General features: G+C 39.9%; 1 long non-coding RNA gene across 1 annotated transcript in view; it reads left to right on the forward strand.

Annotated features, from left to right (window-relative positions):
* LOC128662803 (uncharacterized) overlaps positions 1 to 15,347 on the forward strand; it is a 116,565-nt gene that overhangs the window by 30,052 nt on the left and 71,166 nt on the right. The window lies entirely within an intron of this gene.

Consider the following 15,347-nt stretch of genomic DNA (forward strand, 5'->3'; position numbering starts at 1 on the left):
AGTGTAATGTAAACATTAAACATCTACGTTTTTACCCTCTCTCTCTCTTACTACCTCTCATTTCTTAGTTCCAATTTTTTTGTTAACAGCTGCATGTATTATTCATGAAGAGGGAATCAACTCATCCTGCTGTCAAACTGTAGCCCTCACATGGTAACAAACTGGCATTGCTTCCTCTGTTGTCAAGTGTTGAACTGTAGGGTGGATGAAACCAATTGTTCTAAGCTTTTTTTGGCAAATTGTGATCAGATTGAAAGGAATGCCCTTCTTTATCCTAGTAAATACAACAGATAAGTTTTGGAACAAAAAAATATTATGTAACCCTAATTACCTTATTCAGGGTCCTCTGGTGAGAATATCCGCTACCGCTAACTGGTAATTGGTGGCTGCATGTATACGCCTCTTGTCATTGGCTTGCCAGATGTGTTCTGTCAGCTCCCAGTACTATGTTGCTGCTCCTGAACTTACTCTTAAGCAAAGCATACCAAGAGATGAAGCAAATGCTCTGAATAATGAATTTTTATTTTTGAATTTACTGTTCCTTTAAAAGGACAATTTATGCAAGTAAGTTTATTGTATTCAAAACAGTTGCAAGAACACCCTGGGGGGTAGTTATCAACGTGTCAACTTTCCTGCCTTCGCCGGCCCAATACGCCCGCCTAAGCTCGCCTCACATCGCCGCTGCGGACCTGAAAAAATTTGCCTAAGTTATCAAATAAAGCTGTCAAAAAGCCGCGGGGCGATGAGCAGCGGACTGTGACAGTTATCACTCATCCGATCTCGCTGCTCTTCGGCTTTTTCCCAGCTTTATTGCTAGCCTGTCACTAAGCACTCACACTAAACTGCACTGTTCTACCCCCTATACCGGCGCCCCCGGAGCCCCCGCAACTAAATAAAGTTACTAACCCCTAAACCGCCGCTCCTAGACCCTGCCGCAACTCTGATAAATGTATTAACCCCTAAACCGCCGCTCCTAGACCCTGCCGCAACTCTGATAAATGTATTAACCCCTAAACCGCCGCTCCTAGACCCTGCCGCAACTCTGATAAATGTATTAACCCCTAAACCGCCACTCCTAGACCCTACCGCAACTCTGATAAATGTATTAACCCCTAAACCGCCGCTCCCGGACACCGCTGCCACCTACATTATACCTATTAACCCCTATCCTGCCCCCCTACACCGTCGTCCTCTATAATAAATTTATTAACCCCTATCCTGCCCCCCCTACACCGTCGCCACCTATAATAAATTTATTAACCCCTATCCTGCCCCCCACTACACCGCCGCCACTGTAATAAATTTATTAACCCCTAAACCTAAGTCTAACACTAACCCTAACACCCCCCTAACTTAAATATTAGTTAAATAAATCTAAATAATATTTCTATTATGAACTAAATTAATCCTATTTAAAGCTAAATACTTACATTTAAAATAAACCCTAATATAGCTTCAATATAAATAATAATTATATTGTAGCTATCTTAGGATTTATTTTTATTTTACAGGTACCTTTCAATTTATTTTAACTAGGTACAATAGCTATTAAATAGTTATTAACTATTTAATAGCTTACCTAGCTAAAATAAAGAGAAATGTTCATGTAAAATAAAAACTAACCTAAGTTACAATTACACCTAACACTACACTATACTTTAATAAATTATTCCTATTTAAAACTAAATACTTACCTGTAAAATAAACCCTAAGATAGCTACAATGTAATTAATAATTACATTATAGCTATTTTAGGATTTATATTTATTTTACAGGTAACTTTGTATTTATTTTAGCTAGTTAGAATAGTTATTAAATAGTTATTAACTATTTAATAACTACCTAGCTAAAAGAAATACAAAATTACCTGTAAAATAAATCCTAACCTAAGTTACAATTAAACCTAACACTACACTATCATTAAATTAATTAAATAAATTACCTACAAATAACTACAATTAAATACAATTACATACACTAACTAAAGTACAAAAAATAAAAAAATAGGTTACAAACATTTTAAAAATATTACAACAATTTTAAGCTACTTACACCGAATCTAAGCCCCCTAATAAAATAACAACCCCCCCCAAAATAAAAAAAGGCCCTACCCTATTCTAAATTAAAAAAGTTCAAAGCTCTTTTACCTTACCAGCCCTTAAAAGGGCCTTTTGTGGGTGCATGCCCCAAAGAGTTCAGCTCTTTTGCCTGTAAAAGAAAAATACAACCCCCCCAACATTAAAACCCACCACCCACATACCCCTAATCTAACCCAAACCCCCCTTAAAAAAACCTAACACTAATCCCCTGAAGATCATCCTACCTTTAGTCGTCTTCACTCAGCCGAGCCACCAATGGAACTGAAGAGGAGACCCGGACCGGCAGAAGTGATCCTCCAAGCGGCGCTGAAGAAATCTTCCATCCGGGCGAGGTCATCTTCCAAGAGACGCTGAAGAAGTCTTCTATCCGGGCGAGGTCATCTTCCAAGAGGCGCTGAAGAAGTCTTCTATCCGGGGGATGTCATCTTCCAAGCCGGGTCTTGAATCTTCATCCCGCCGACGCGGAACATCCTTCTTTACCGACGGACTACCGATGAATGAAGGCTCCTTTAAGGGACGTCATCCAAGATGGCGTCCCTTCAATTCCGATTGGCTGATAGGATTCTATCAGCCAATCGGAATTAAGGTAGGAAAAATCTGATTGGCTGATTGAATCAGCCAATCAGATTCAAGTTCAATCCGATTGGCTGATCCAATCAGCCAATCAGATTGAGCTCACATTCTATTGGCTGATCGAAACAGCCAATAAAGAAGGATGTTCCGCGTCGGCGGGATGAAGATTCAAGACCCGGCTTGGAAGATGACATCCCCCGGATAGAAGACTTCTTCAGCGCCTCTTGGAAGATGACCTCGCCCGGATAGAAGACTTCTTCAGCGCCTCTTGGAAGATGACCTCGCCCGGATGGAAGATTTCTTCAGCGCCGCTTGGAGGATCACTTCTGCCGGTCCGGGTCTCCTCTTCAGTTCCATCGGTGGCTCGGCTGAGTGAAGACGACTAAAGGTAGGATGATCTTCAGGGGATTAGTGTTAGGTTTTTTTAAGGGGGGTTTGGGTTAGATTAGGGTTATGTGGGTGGTGGGTTTTAATGTTGGGGGGGTTGTATTTTTCTTTTACAGGCAAAAGAGCTGAACTCTTTGGGGCATGCCCCCACAAAAGGCCCTTTTAAGGGCTGGTAAGGTAAAAGAGCTTCGAACTTTTTTAATTTAGAATAGGGTAGGGCCTTTTTTATTTTGGTGGGGTTTGTTATTTTATTAGGGGGCTTAGATTAGGCGTAAATAGCTTAAAATTGTTGTAATATTTTTAAAATGTTTGTAACCTATTTTTTTATTTTTTGTAACTTAGCTTTTTTATTTTTTGTACTTTAGTTAGTTTATGTAATTGTATTTAATTGTAGTTATTTGTAGGTAATTTATTTAATTAATTTAATGATAGTGTAGTGTTAGGTTTAATTGTAACTTAGGTTAGGATTTATTTTACAGGTAATTTTGTATTTCTTTTAGCTAGGTAGATATTAAATAGTTAATAACTATTCTAACTAGCTAAAATAAATACAAAGTTACCTGTAAAATAAATATAAATCCTAAAATAGCTATAATGTAATTATTAATTACATTGTAGCTATCTTAGGGTTTATTTTACAGGTAAGTATTTAGTTTTAAATAGGAATAATTTATTAAAGTATAGTGTAGTGTTAGGTGTAATTGTAACTTAGGTTAGTTTTTATTTTACAGGAACATTTCTCTTTATTTTAGCTAGGTAAGCTATTAAATAGTTAATAACTATTTAATAGCTATTGTACCTAAATTGAAAGGTACCTGTAAAATAAAAATAAATCCTAAGATAGCTACAATATAATTATTATTTATATTGTAGCTATATTAGGGTTTATTTTAAATGTAAGTATTTAGCTTTAAATAGGATTAACTTAGTTCATAATAGAAATATTATTTAGATTTATTTAATTAATATTTAAGTTAGGGGGGTGTTAGGGTTAGTGTTAGACTTAGGTTTAGGGGTTAATAATTTTATTACAGTGGCGGCGGTGTAGTGGGGGGCAGGATAGGGGTTAATAAATTTATTATAGGTGGCGACGGTGTAGGGGGGGCAGATTAGGGGTTAATAAATTTAATATAGGTTGCGGCAGGGTCAGGGAGCGGAGGTTTAGGGGTTAATACATATATTATAGTTGCGGTGGGCTCCGGGAGCGGCGGTTTAGGGGTTAATACATTTATTATAGTTGCGGTGGGCTCCGGGAGCGGCGGTTTAGGGGTTAATATGTATAGAGTAGCTTGCGGTGGGCTCCGGGAGCGGCGGTTTAGGGGGTATTAACTTTATTTAGTTGCGGCGGTGTAGGGGGGACAGATTAGTGGTGTTTAGACTCGGGGTACATGTTAGGGTGTTAGGTGCAGACATCTCCCATAGAAATCAATGGGATGTCTGTCAGCAGCGAACTTGTACTTTCGCTATGGTCAGACTCCCATTGATTCCTATGGGATCCGCCGCCTCCAGGGTGGCGGTTTGAAAACCAGGTACGCTGGGCCGTACAAGTGCCGAGCGTACCTGCTAGTTTTTTGATAACTAGCAAAAGTAGTCAGATTGTGCCGCACTTGTGTGCGGAACATCTGGAGTGACGTAAGAATCGATCTGTGTCGGACTGAGTCCGGCGGATCGAAGCTTACGTCACAAAATTCTACTTTTGCCAGTATCTAGCCTTTGATAACTAAGGCGAATCAGCCTCGCCACAAATACGCTGCGGAATTCCAGCGTATTTGAGGTTGACGGCTTGATAACTACTCCCCCCTCTCTCTTACGCCCACTGGAAGGTTGATTTCTGCTATTTCAAGTAAAAAAAGGAATAAGAGCTATTTGTAAACAATTTCATACGCTTCAGCATGTGAATTGGATCTTTGGGAACACATTAAATGAGAGAACATTTTACAGCACAATGTCCCTTTAACAGTATAATAAAACTACCTGAGACTGTTGATGTGAAACAAATATTACAACATTTCTATTAAAGACCTCAAAATACCTGCTCTGCAACAATACAAAATGACCCTATAGACTGTGAGGTGATTCTCTAAAGTTCTCTGGACTGGTGAGATTCTATAAGAATGCTCACCAGTACTTCTATTTCCCTGGTGAATTTCTATGAAGCCTCTTTTTACCCTGAAGACAGAGTGTTTAGCTAAGGGGCGTATACTGCATTTTCTTATGGGAAGGAGATGCATACATTACAAAAGTGCACAATTACATTTGTAATTTAAAAATTGCACAAAACAAATAATTTAACTATTCGCCCAAAAATACCCAAGAAAAGTTTGTATTGTTAAGGTGCATCAAAAATTGTATCAAAATTGTTTGCCAAAAATCGTATTTTATCAAAAAAGTTAAATTTGTATGTAAATTAAGCAGGAATAAATCGTATTCCTGCTTATAATTATAATGTAAGTACACAGATAAGTACACAGATTGTGAAAGAAACCCAAAGAAATTTGTAGTTATAAGTACAAAATACAAAGCGTAATAATTTTTAGTTTTTTCGTAAAATGTAGTGAACATGGACGTTCAATGGGCATATATATACATTTTCTCTCAAATCCCAGCGTATTTCTATAAACATTTTCCCACTACAGTTCTCACTTTTTTCTCGCCAGTTAAAAGGTGCTGAGTTTTGACCAAAATACCCAAAACACTAATTACTCTGAAAGGAAAACCTTCTGCAAACAAAAATTACAGCAAATTTAAGGTACAGTGCACTGAAAACCACGTAATTTGGTTTGTATTAAGCATAATATTCAAGTTTTAAAATACATTGGTTTCCCTCTCTGTACTTTGCCCTCCACTGCGAACTTTTGTCTAACAGAGAGCTTGCATTACTTCTATCGGAGACATCTCGCCAAAAATGAAGTAGTCAGGAGCTCCATAGAGTTAATACTTAGGGGCCGATTTATCATTGTGCGGGCTGACATGATACGCATTTATCATTGCACAAGACAAGCATTTCTCGTGAAATGCTTGTGCAATACCGCCATCTGCACATTCGCGGCCAATCAGCTGCTAACAGGAGGTGTCAATCATCCCGATCGTATCCGATCAGAATGATTGCTGTCCGCCACCTTAGAGGTGGCGGATGAGTTAAGGAGCAGCAGTCTTGAGGCTGCTGCTTCTTAACTTCAGTTTCAGGGGAACCTGAAACTACGGGGGGTAGATTGTAGCATCCGCTGCTTGATAAATTTACCCCTTAACGTTTATTAAGACAATCAAAACCTATAAAGGTGCAAAAAGGACTTTAGATGGCATGAGTCCCTGTGTCAGCTAGCTTACTGACGCGTTTCGGCTGACTGCTGTACTCTTAGCCCATAAAAACAACGTTATACACAAGCTCTTTAAAACGACACGTGATGACCCTGATTGGTCAAATCTTTTAAAGACATAGAGCTCTCTTGTAACTTTAAAGTTATAGACACTGAATCCAGAAAGAAGATGCATGTACAAATGATAATGTTCAGTAAACAATAATAACAATGTCACAATAATGTTACATGCTACTTTTTTTTTTTAATAAAACAGAACCGTAAATCATAAAATATCTAGTTAACTAAAATTCCAAAGTTAAAGGGTTATTGTAGACAGCTTTTAGACAAATTTTAATACATTAATAGGGCATTGCAAATGGTATTCTAACTTGTTACCACTGATATTATGATGGTTATAACCATGTTACCATTGTGTCTCAATTCATTTGTTCACACCCAACATGAACCTAATGTATTATTGCCAGTAGTTAATAAAATCACATTCGGAGTTTAGACCTAAAGGTATTTGTGTGCATAGCCTAAAGATCCAGTACATTTCCTGGTGAGATAAAAGCTGAAATTTGTCTCCACCTCTCTTTTGCTTCTTAATGCCTTCAATGGGCAATTATCTAAGTATAGTGGATTGTTTGTCATGTACACTTGCAAAATTTTGCACCAATTGTGTGCTGCATTTTTCAATATTAATAGTTAAGTGTTCCAGAATTCGGGATTGGACCTCTCTTGTTGTGAGGCCAACGTATTGGAGCTTACATGAAGCACACCATAAAAGGTTCACGACAAAGGGGGATCTACAATTCAAACAAGCATTCACTTGAAAACTTTCTCCTGTTTCTGCCAATTCAAATGTGGAAACCACATGCACATACTTACAAGAGGATGGCGTGATGGATTTCATTTTCTAAGTTGAGATGGGGAAAAAATATTGCCTACCAACTTATTTCTCCTTTAACTTATTGCCTACCTCCCTTATTTCTCCATATTGAGCTGAATAGTTGGTTACAAATGTAACACCCTTAAATGTATTTTTTAATACGTTTTGCCTATCCATGGATGTTACCTCCTTCTGAGTCCCCTGTATGACTTGGGCAGAGTAACCTCTAGCCCTTAACTGTCTAGCTAAAAGATCAGCATTTGATTTAAAACTCTGAGCTGTAGTGCAATTCCTTTTAAGCCTAGTAAACTGGCCTTTGGCCACAGAATAAGGTACATGTTTGGAATGAAAATTGCTCTCATGTAGTAAACAATTCCCTGAGATCGGTTTTATATAAGCTTAATATTCTATAGTGCCAGACTTAGTTCCTTCCAAACATATAGGTCTGAAAAGTAAATTAAATGTGTAAAATTGGTAGGTAAACTGGGATTCCCAGGTCATTTTCATTGTTTGAATTAAAGAAATCCACTACATCCTCCTATCTTCCAGACCAGATAAATAATAATCAATGAAGCGATAGTAAACATGATATATTGTCTATAAGGGTTGCCATCTGCATATATGTGGGACAGCTCCCACCACCCCATATATAGGTTGGCATACGTGGGTGCACATTTTGTTCACATCGCTGTCCATAGAAAGTACCCTCAAGCTAAAAAAATCATTGTGGGTTAAAAGAAAATGTGTAACTTGGAGTATAAATGCCTGAAAGCAATCACTATAGGTTGTTTCACTTCCCAGGAAATATTGAATAGCTTGTATTCCCTTTTGATGCGAAACAGAAGAGTATAAGGCTACCACATCAATTGTAAGCCACCTTGAGTTACTTGTCCAGGTTAAAGCCTCCAGTAAATTAAGCACATTTCGAATCCCTGATGTAACTAAATAGATTCTTCCCAAGTGGTTGCAATAAATCATCCAGCCACTTTGATAAGTGTTCAAGCATAGACCCAATTCCACTCACTATGGGTCTACCCTGTTAATTCTGTAACAAATTTAAGCTTAGATAAGTGATGAAAGCTCGGCATGATAGGATGTTCTACATACAAATACAAAATGTATCCATAAAACCCAGATCATAGACTTCATCCAAAATGTGCAAATGTCTTTAGAAAACAGGAGTAGGAACATCATATTTAAGATTTCATAATAATTCTGGTCACCCATTTGTCTCAAAGCTATATCAGTGTATTGGGATCTGTTGAAAACGACTTCAGACCCTCCCTTACCCGCCTGTTTGATGACCAGATTTTCCTTGGTACTCAAGTTGTGTAAAGCCTAACGCTCTTTACTGGTTACGTTTTATGTTTTACTTATTTGTGATTCCTGGTGAGTCCCACCAAATTATCTTCAACTCTTCTCTTGTAAGGTGTATCCAGTCCACGGATCATCCATTACTTGTGGGATATTCTCCTTCCCAACAGGAAGTTGCAAGAGGACACCCACAGCAGAGCTGCTATATAGCTCCTCCCCTAACTGCCATATCCAGTCATTCTCTTTCAACTCTCAACAAAGATGGAGGTAGTAAGAGGAGAGTGGTAAAATATAGTTAGTTTTTTCTTCAATCAAAAGTTTGTTATTTTCAAATAGTACCGGAGTTGTACTATTTTATCTCGGGCAGTATTTAGAAGAAGAATCTGCCTGCGTTTTCTATGATCTTAGCAGCTTGTAACTAAGATCCACTGCTGTTCTCACATATGTCTGAGGAGTGAGGTAACTTCAGAGGGAGAATAGCGTGCAGGTTATCCTGCTATTGAGGTATGTGCAGTTTAAAGTTTTTCTAGGGACTAGAAAATGCTGCTGGTACCTGATTAATGTAAGTTAAGCCTAAAAACAGTGATTTAATAGCGACTTGTATCAGGCTTACTACCAGAGATATATACTCTGATAATATGGCAATATAAAACGTTTCTGGCATGTTTAATCATTTTTATATATGCTTTGGTGATAAGACTTATTGGGGCCTATTTTTTTCCACATGGCTGGCTTGATTTATGCCTAGAAACAGTTTCCTGAGGCTTTCCACTGTTGTATTATGAGTGGGAGGGGCCTATTTTAGCGCTTTTTTGCGCAGTTAAAATTACATACAGAGACATTCAGCTTCCCTCAGCAGTCCCCTGCATGCTATAGGACATCTCTGAAGGGCTCTAAAGGCTTCAAAAGTCGTTTATTGAGGAAGGTAGGGACACAGCTGAGCTGTGTCAGTTTTTGTGACTGTTTAAAAAAACGTTTATTTAGTTATTTTGACCCGTTTTTTTTTGCATTAAGGGGTTAATCATCCATTTGCAAGTGGGTGCAATGCTCTGCTAACCTATTACATACACTGTAAAAATTTTGTTTGATTTACTGCCTTTTTTCACTGTTTTTCAAATTTTGACAAAATTTGTTTCTCTTAAAGGCACAGTACCGTTTTTTTATATTTGCTTGTTAACTTGATTTAAAGTGTTTTCCAATCTTGCTAGTCTCATTGCTAGTCTGTATAAACATGTCTGACATAGAGGAAACTCCTTGTTCATTATGTTTAAAAGCCGTGGTGGAACCCCATATGAGAATGTGTACTAAATGTATTGATTTCACTTTAAACAATAAAGATCAGCTTTTGTCTTTAAAAAATTTATCACCAGAGGATTCTGACGAGGGGGAAGTTATGCCGACTAACTCTCCTCACGTGTCAGACCCTTTGACTCCTGCTCAAGGGACTCACGCTCAAATGGCGCCAAGTACATCAAGGACACCCATAGCGATTACTTTACAAGACATGGCGGCAGTCATGGATAATACACTGTCAGCGGTATTAGCCAGACTACCTGAATTTAGAGGAAAGCGTGATAGCTCTGGTGTTAGGCGTAATACAGAGCATACAGACGCTTTAAGAACCATGTCTGATACTGCCTCACAATATGCGGAAGCTGAGGAAGGAGAGCTTCAGTCTGTAGGTGATATCTCTGACTCAGGGAAACCTGATTCTGATATTTCTACTTTTAAATTTAATCTTGAGAACCTCCGTGTTTTGCTTAGGGAGGTTTTAGCTGCTCTGAATGACTGTGACACAATTGCAATGCCAGAGAAATTGTGTAGACTGGATAAATACTTTGCAGTGCCGGTGTGTACTGAGGTTTTTCCAATACCTAAAAGGTTTACAGAAATTATTAATAAAGAGTGGGATAGACCCGGTGTGCCGTTTTCCCCCCCTCCTATTTTTAGAAAAATGTTTCCCATAGACGCCACCACACAGGACTTATGGCAGACGGTCCCTAAGGTGGAGGGAGCAGTTTCTACTTTAGCAAAGCGTACTACTATCAGTTGTGCTTTTTCAGATCCCATGGATAAAAAATTAGAGGGTTACCTTAAGAAAATGTTTATTCAACAAGGTTTTATCCTACAGCCCCTTTCATGCATTGCTCCTGTCTTGGTCAGCTGACGTGACTTCGAAGTCTAAACTACTTAACATTCCCTTCAAGGGGCAGACCCTATTCGGGCCTGGTTTGAAGGAAATTATTGCTGACATTACTGGAGGTAAAGGTCATGCCCTTCCTCAGGACAGGTCCAAATCAAGGGCCAAACAGTCTAATTTTCGTGCCTTTCGAAACTTCAAGGCAAGTGTAGCATCAACTTCCTCTGCTACAAAACAAGAGGGAACTTTTGCTCAGTCCAAGACGGCCTGGAAACCTAACCAGTCCTGGAACAAAGGCAAGCAGGCCAAAAAGCCTGCTGCTGCCTCTAAGACAGCATGAAGGAATGGCCCCCTATCCAGTAACGGATCTAGTAGGGGGCAGACTTTCTCTCTTCGCCCAGGCGTGGGCAAGAGATTTGAGGATCCCTGGGCATTGGAGATTATATCTCAGGGGTATCTTCTGGACTTCAAGGCTTCTCCTCCACAAGGGAGATTTCCCCTTTCACGATTATCTGTCAACCAGATAAAGAAAGAGGCATTCTTACACTGTGTGCAAGACCTCCTAGTTATGGGAGTGATCCATCCAGTTCCAAAGGAGGAACAGGGACAGGGATTTTACTCAAATCTGTTTGTGGTTCCCAAAAAAGAGGGAACCTTCAGACCAATCTTGGATCTAAAGATCTTAAACAAATTCCTCAGAGTTCCATTATTCAAAATGGAAACTATTCGGACCATCCTACCTATGATCCAGGAGGGTCAATATATGACTACGGTGGATCTAATGGATGCTTACATTCACATTCCGATACACAAAGATCATCATCGGTTCCTAAGGTTTGCCTTTCTGGACAGGCATTACCAGTTTGTGGCTCTTCCCTTTGGGTTAGGTACAGCCCCAATAATTTTTACAAAGGTTCTGGGGTCGCTTCTGGCGGTCCTAAGGCCACGGGGCATAGCAGTGGCCCCTTATCTAGACGACATCCTGATACAGGCGTCAAATTTCCAAATTGCCAAGTCCCATACGGACATAGTTCTGGCATTTCTGAGGTCGCAGGGGTGGAAAGTGAACAAGGAAAAGAGTTCTCTGTCCCCACTCACAAGAGTCTCCTTCCTAGGGACTCTGATAGATTCTGTAGAAATGAAAATTTACCTGACAGAGTCCAGGTTATCAAAACTTCTAAATTCTTGCCATGTTCTCCATTCTATTCCGCGCCCTTCGGTGGCTCAGTGCATGGAGGTAATCGGCAATCGGTAGCGGCAATGGACATAGTTCTGTTTGCGCGCCTACATCTCAGACCGCTGCAACTATGCATGCTCCTTCTAGGTTGGGGTGCAGTCTGGAACTCCCTGAAGGCTCAGGGATCGTGGACTCAGGAGGAGAAACTCCTCCCAATAAATATTCTGGAATTGAGGGCAATATTCAATGCTCTTCAAGCTTGGCCTCAGTTAACAACCCTGAGGTTCATCAGATTTCAGTCGGACAACATCACGACTGTGGCTTACATCAACCATCAAGGGGGAACAAGGAGTTCCCTAGCGATATTAGAAGTCTCCAAAATAATTCGCTGGGCAGAGAGACACTCTTGCCACCTATCAGCGATCCATATCCCAGGTGTAGAGAACTGGGAGACGGATTTTCTAAGTCGTCAGACTTTTCATCCGGGGGAGTGGGAACTCCATCCGGAGGTGTTTGCTCAATTGATTCATCGTTGGGGCAAACCAGAACTGGATCTCATGGCGTCTCGCCAGAACACCAAGCTTCCTTATTACAGATCCAGGTCCAGGGACCCAGAAGCATCGCTGATAGATGCTCTAGCAGCACCTTGGTCTTTCAACCTGGCTTACGTGTTTCCACCGTTTCCTCTGCTCCCTCTACTGATTGCCAAAATCAAGCAGGAGAGAGCATCGGTGATCTTGATAGCGCCTGCGTGGCCACGCAGGACCTGGTATGCAGACCTAGTGGACATGTCATCCTTTCCACCTTGGACTCTGCCTTTGAGACGAGACCTTCTACTACAAGGTCCTTTCAATCATCCAAATCTAATTTCTCTGAGACTGACTGCCTGGAGATTGAACGCTTGATTTTATCAAAGCGTGGCTTCTCCGAGTCAGTCATTGATACCTTAATACAGGCACGAAAGCCTGTCACCAGGAAAATCTACCATAAGATATGGCGTAAATATCTTTATTGGTGTGAATCCAAAAATTACTCATGGAGTAAGGTTAGGATTCCCAGGATATTATCTTTTCTCCAAAAGGATTATCAGCTAATTCTTTGAAGGGACAGATTTCTGCTCTGTCTATTATTTTGCACAAGCGTCTGGTGGATGTTCCAGATGTTCAGGCGTTGGTTAGAATCAAAACTTGTGTAAGGGAGCGCTCAGACACGGCTGCCGATTAATCCAAACAACTGCAGTGGCCTTCACGTAGTGAATCCTTCCTCCAATGGCACGTAGTAACGTGCTGACGTAGTACTCACTCTTCAGCTGGTGCGAGGACGGGAGCGTTCCACCTCCGCTCCAAATATGAAATAGCAACACAGAAAGTCAGCGCACCCAGCACAAAAGGGAGACTCAGGCTTCAGGAACATGTAGAAAGGGGATTTATTGCAATGTTGACAAAATCACATTACAAAGCTTATCAACGTGTAATGGCTGGCAGCACCAGTCAGGGAAAAAACAGGTCAGATGCGTTTCCTATTGCATGAAGCACAAAATCCTCAGTTGGTTAGAATCAAGCCTGTGTTTAAACCTGTTGCTCCCCCATGGAGCTTAAATTTGGTTCTTAAAGTTCTTCAAGGGGTTCCGTTTGAACCTCTTCATTCCATAGATATCAAGCTTTTATCCTGGAAAGTTCTTTTTTTGATGGCTATTTCCTCGGCTCGTAGAGTCTCCGAGTTATCTGCTTTACAATGTGATTCTCCTTATCTGATCTTCCATGCAGATAAGGTAGTTCTGCGTACAAAACCTGGGTTTTTGCCTAAGGTGGTATCTACTAAGAATATCAATCAAGAGATTGTTGTTCCATCATTGTGTCCTAATCCTTCTTCAAAGCAGGAACGTCTTTTACATAATCTGGACGTGGTTCGTGCTTTAAAGTTTTACTTACAAGCGACTAAAGATTTTCGTCAAACATCTGCTTTGTTTGTTGTTTACTCTGGACAGAGAAGAGGTCAAAAGGTTTCGGCAACCTCTCTTTCTTTTTGGCTAAGAAGCATAATCCGCTTAGCCTATGAGACTGCTGGACAGCAGCCTCCTGAAAGGATTACAGCTCTTTCTACTAGAGCTGTGGCTTCCACTTGGGCCTTTAAAAATGAGGCTTCTGTTGAACAGATTTGCTACGCAGCGACTTGGTCTTCGCTTCATACTTTTTCCAAATTCTATAAATTTTATACTTTTGCTTCTTCGGAGGCTATTTTTGGGAGAAAGGTTTTACAGGCAGTGGTACCTTCCGTTTAAGTACCTGCCTTGTCCCTCCCTTCATCCGTGTACTTTAGCTTTGATATTGGTATCCCACAAGTAATGGATGATCCGTGTACTGGATACACCTTACAAGAGAAAACACAATTTATGCTTACCTGATAAATTTATTTCTCTTGTGGTGTATCCAGTCCACGGCCCGCCCTGTCATTTTAAGGTAGGTCAAAATTTTAGATTAAACTACAGTCACCACTGCACCCTATGGTTTCTCCTTTCTCGGCTTGTTTCGGTCGAATGACTGGATATGGCAGTTAGGGGAGGAGCTATATAGCAGCTCTGCTGTGGGTGTCCTCTTGCAACTTCCTGTTGGGAAGGAGAATATCCCACAAGTAATGGATGATCCGTGGACTGGATACACCACAAGAGAAATAAATTTATCAGGTAAGCATAAATTGTGTTTTTATTTTTTTAGAAGGTTTCCACTATCTTACCCCTACTTTGTATAGGGTAAACCATAGATGGTCTTTTGAAAGACCTTCCACAGGAGAGTACTTCATCCTAATTTTGGTTCAAACTTTCACTTTCCAGATCTATCTGATCACGTCTCATGACAGGACAGATTTATATCTGTAGCACTCTCGTTCTGGATCATCAAATTAATGATCTCCAAGGTTTCTTGATCTGTTCCATCAGAGGCACTGACATATTTGCACAAAGTTATGTTCACTTTTCAGATCGTTAAGTGCAATTAGATCACGTCCCTTTCCAGAACAATTTATTTTTATTGAGGACAAACTTAAAAACGTACAGGCATAGAGAATATGTATAGTATAGTATAGGGAGTATTTGAAGGACTTTTTAATCATCTTGATTCAAATTATATGATCAAGATTTTATGAAAAATAACAAAATAAGGGCTAGAGCTGAACCACGTCTTATTATTCTCTGCTATGATGTGGCCATCTAGTGGTCAAATAGAGAATTTAACATCTTACTGAATACTAAGAAAATAATTCTACAGTACAAATTAGACGTTATTATGCAAGAATGATCTTACTATTCTAAATTAAAAAAGGGAATCGCTAAGTCAACAAATAACTTACAGTCCTTTTAAGCATATGTTGGCATTTTGTACATTCAAAATATTCTATTAACCCCCTCACGACCTTGGCCGCTAGCCGCAAGATGAGGACTATGATTTCAGTTAAACATATAAGCTGCCTT

The sequence above is a fragment of the Bombina bombina genome, chromosome 6 (assembly GCF_027579735.1).
Source record: "Bombina bombina isolate aBomBom1 chromosome 6, aBomBom1.pri, whole genome shotgun sequence".
NCBI classification, from domain to species: Eukaryota; Metazoa; Chordata; class Amphibia; order Anura; family Bombinatoridae; genus Bombina; species Bombina bombina.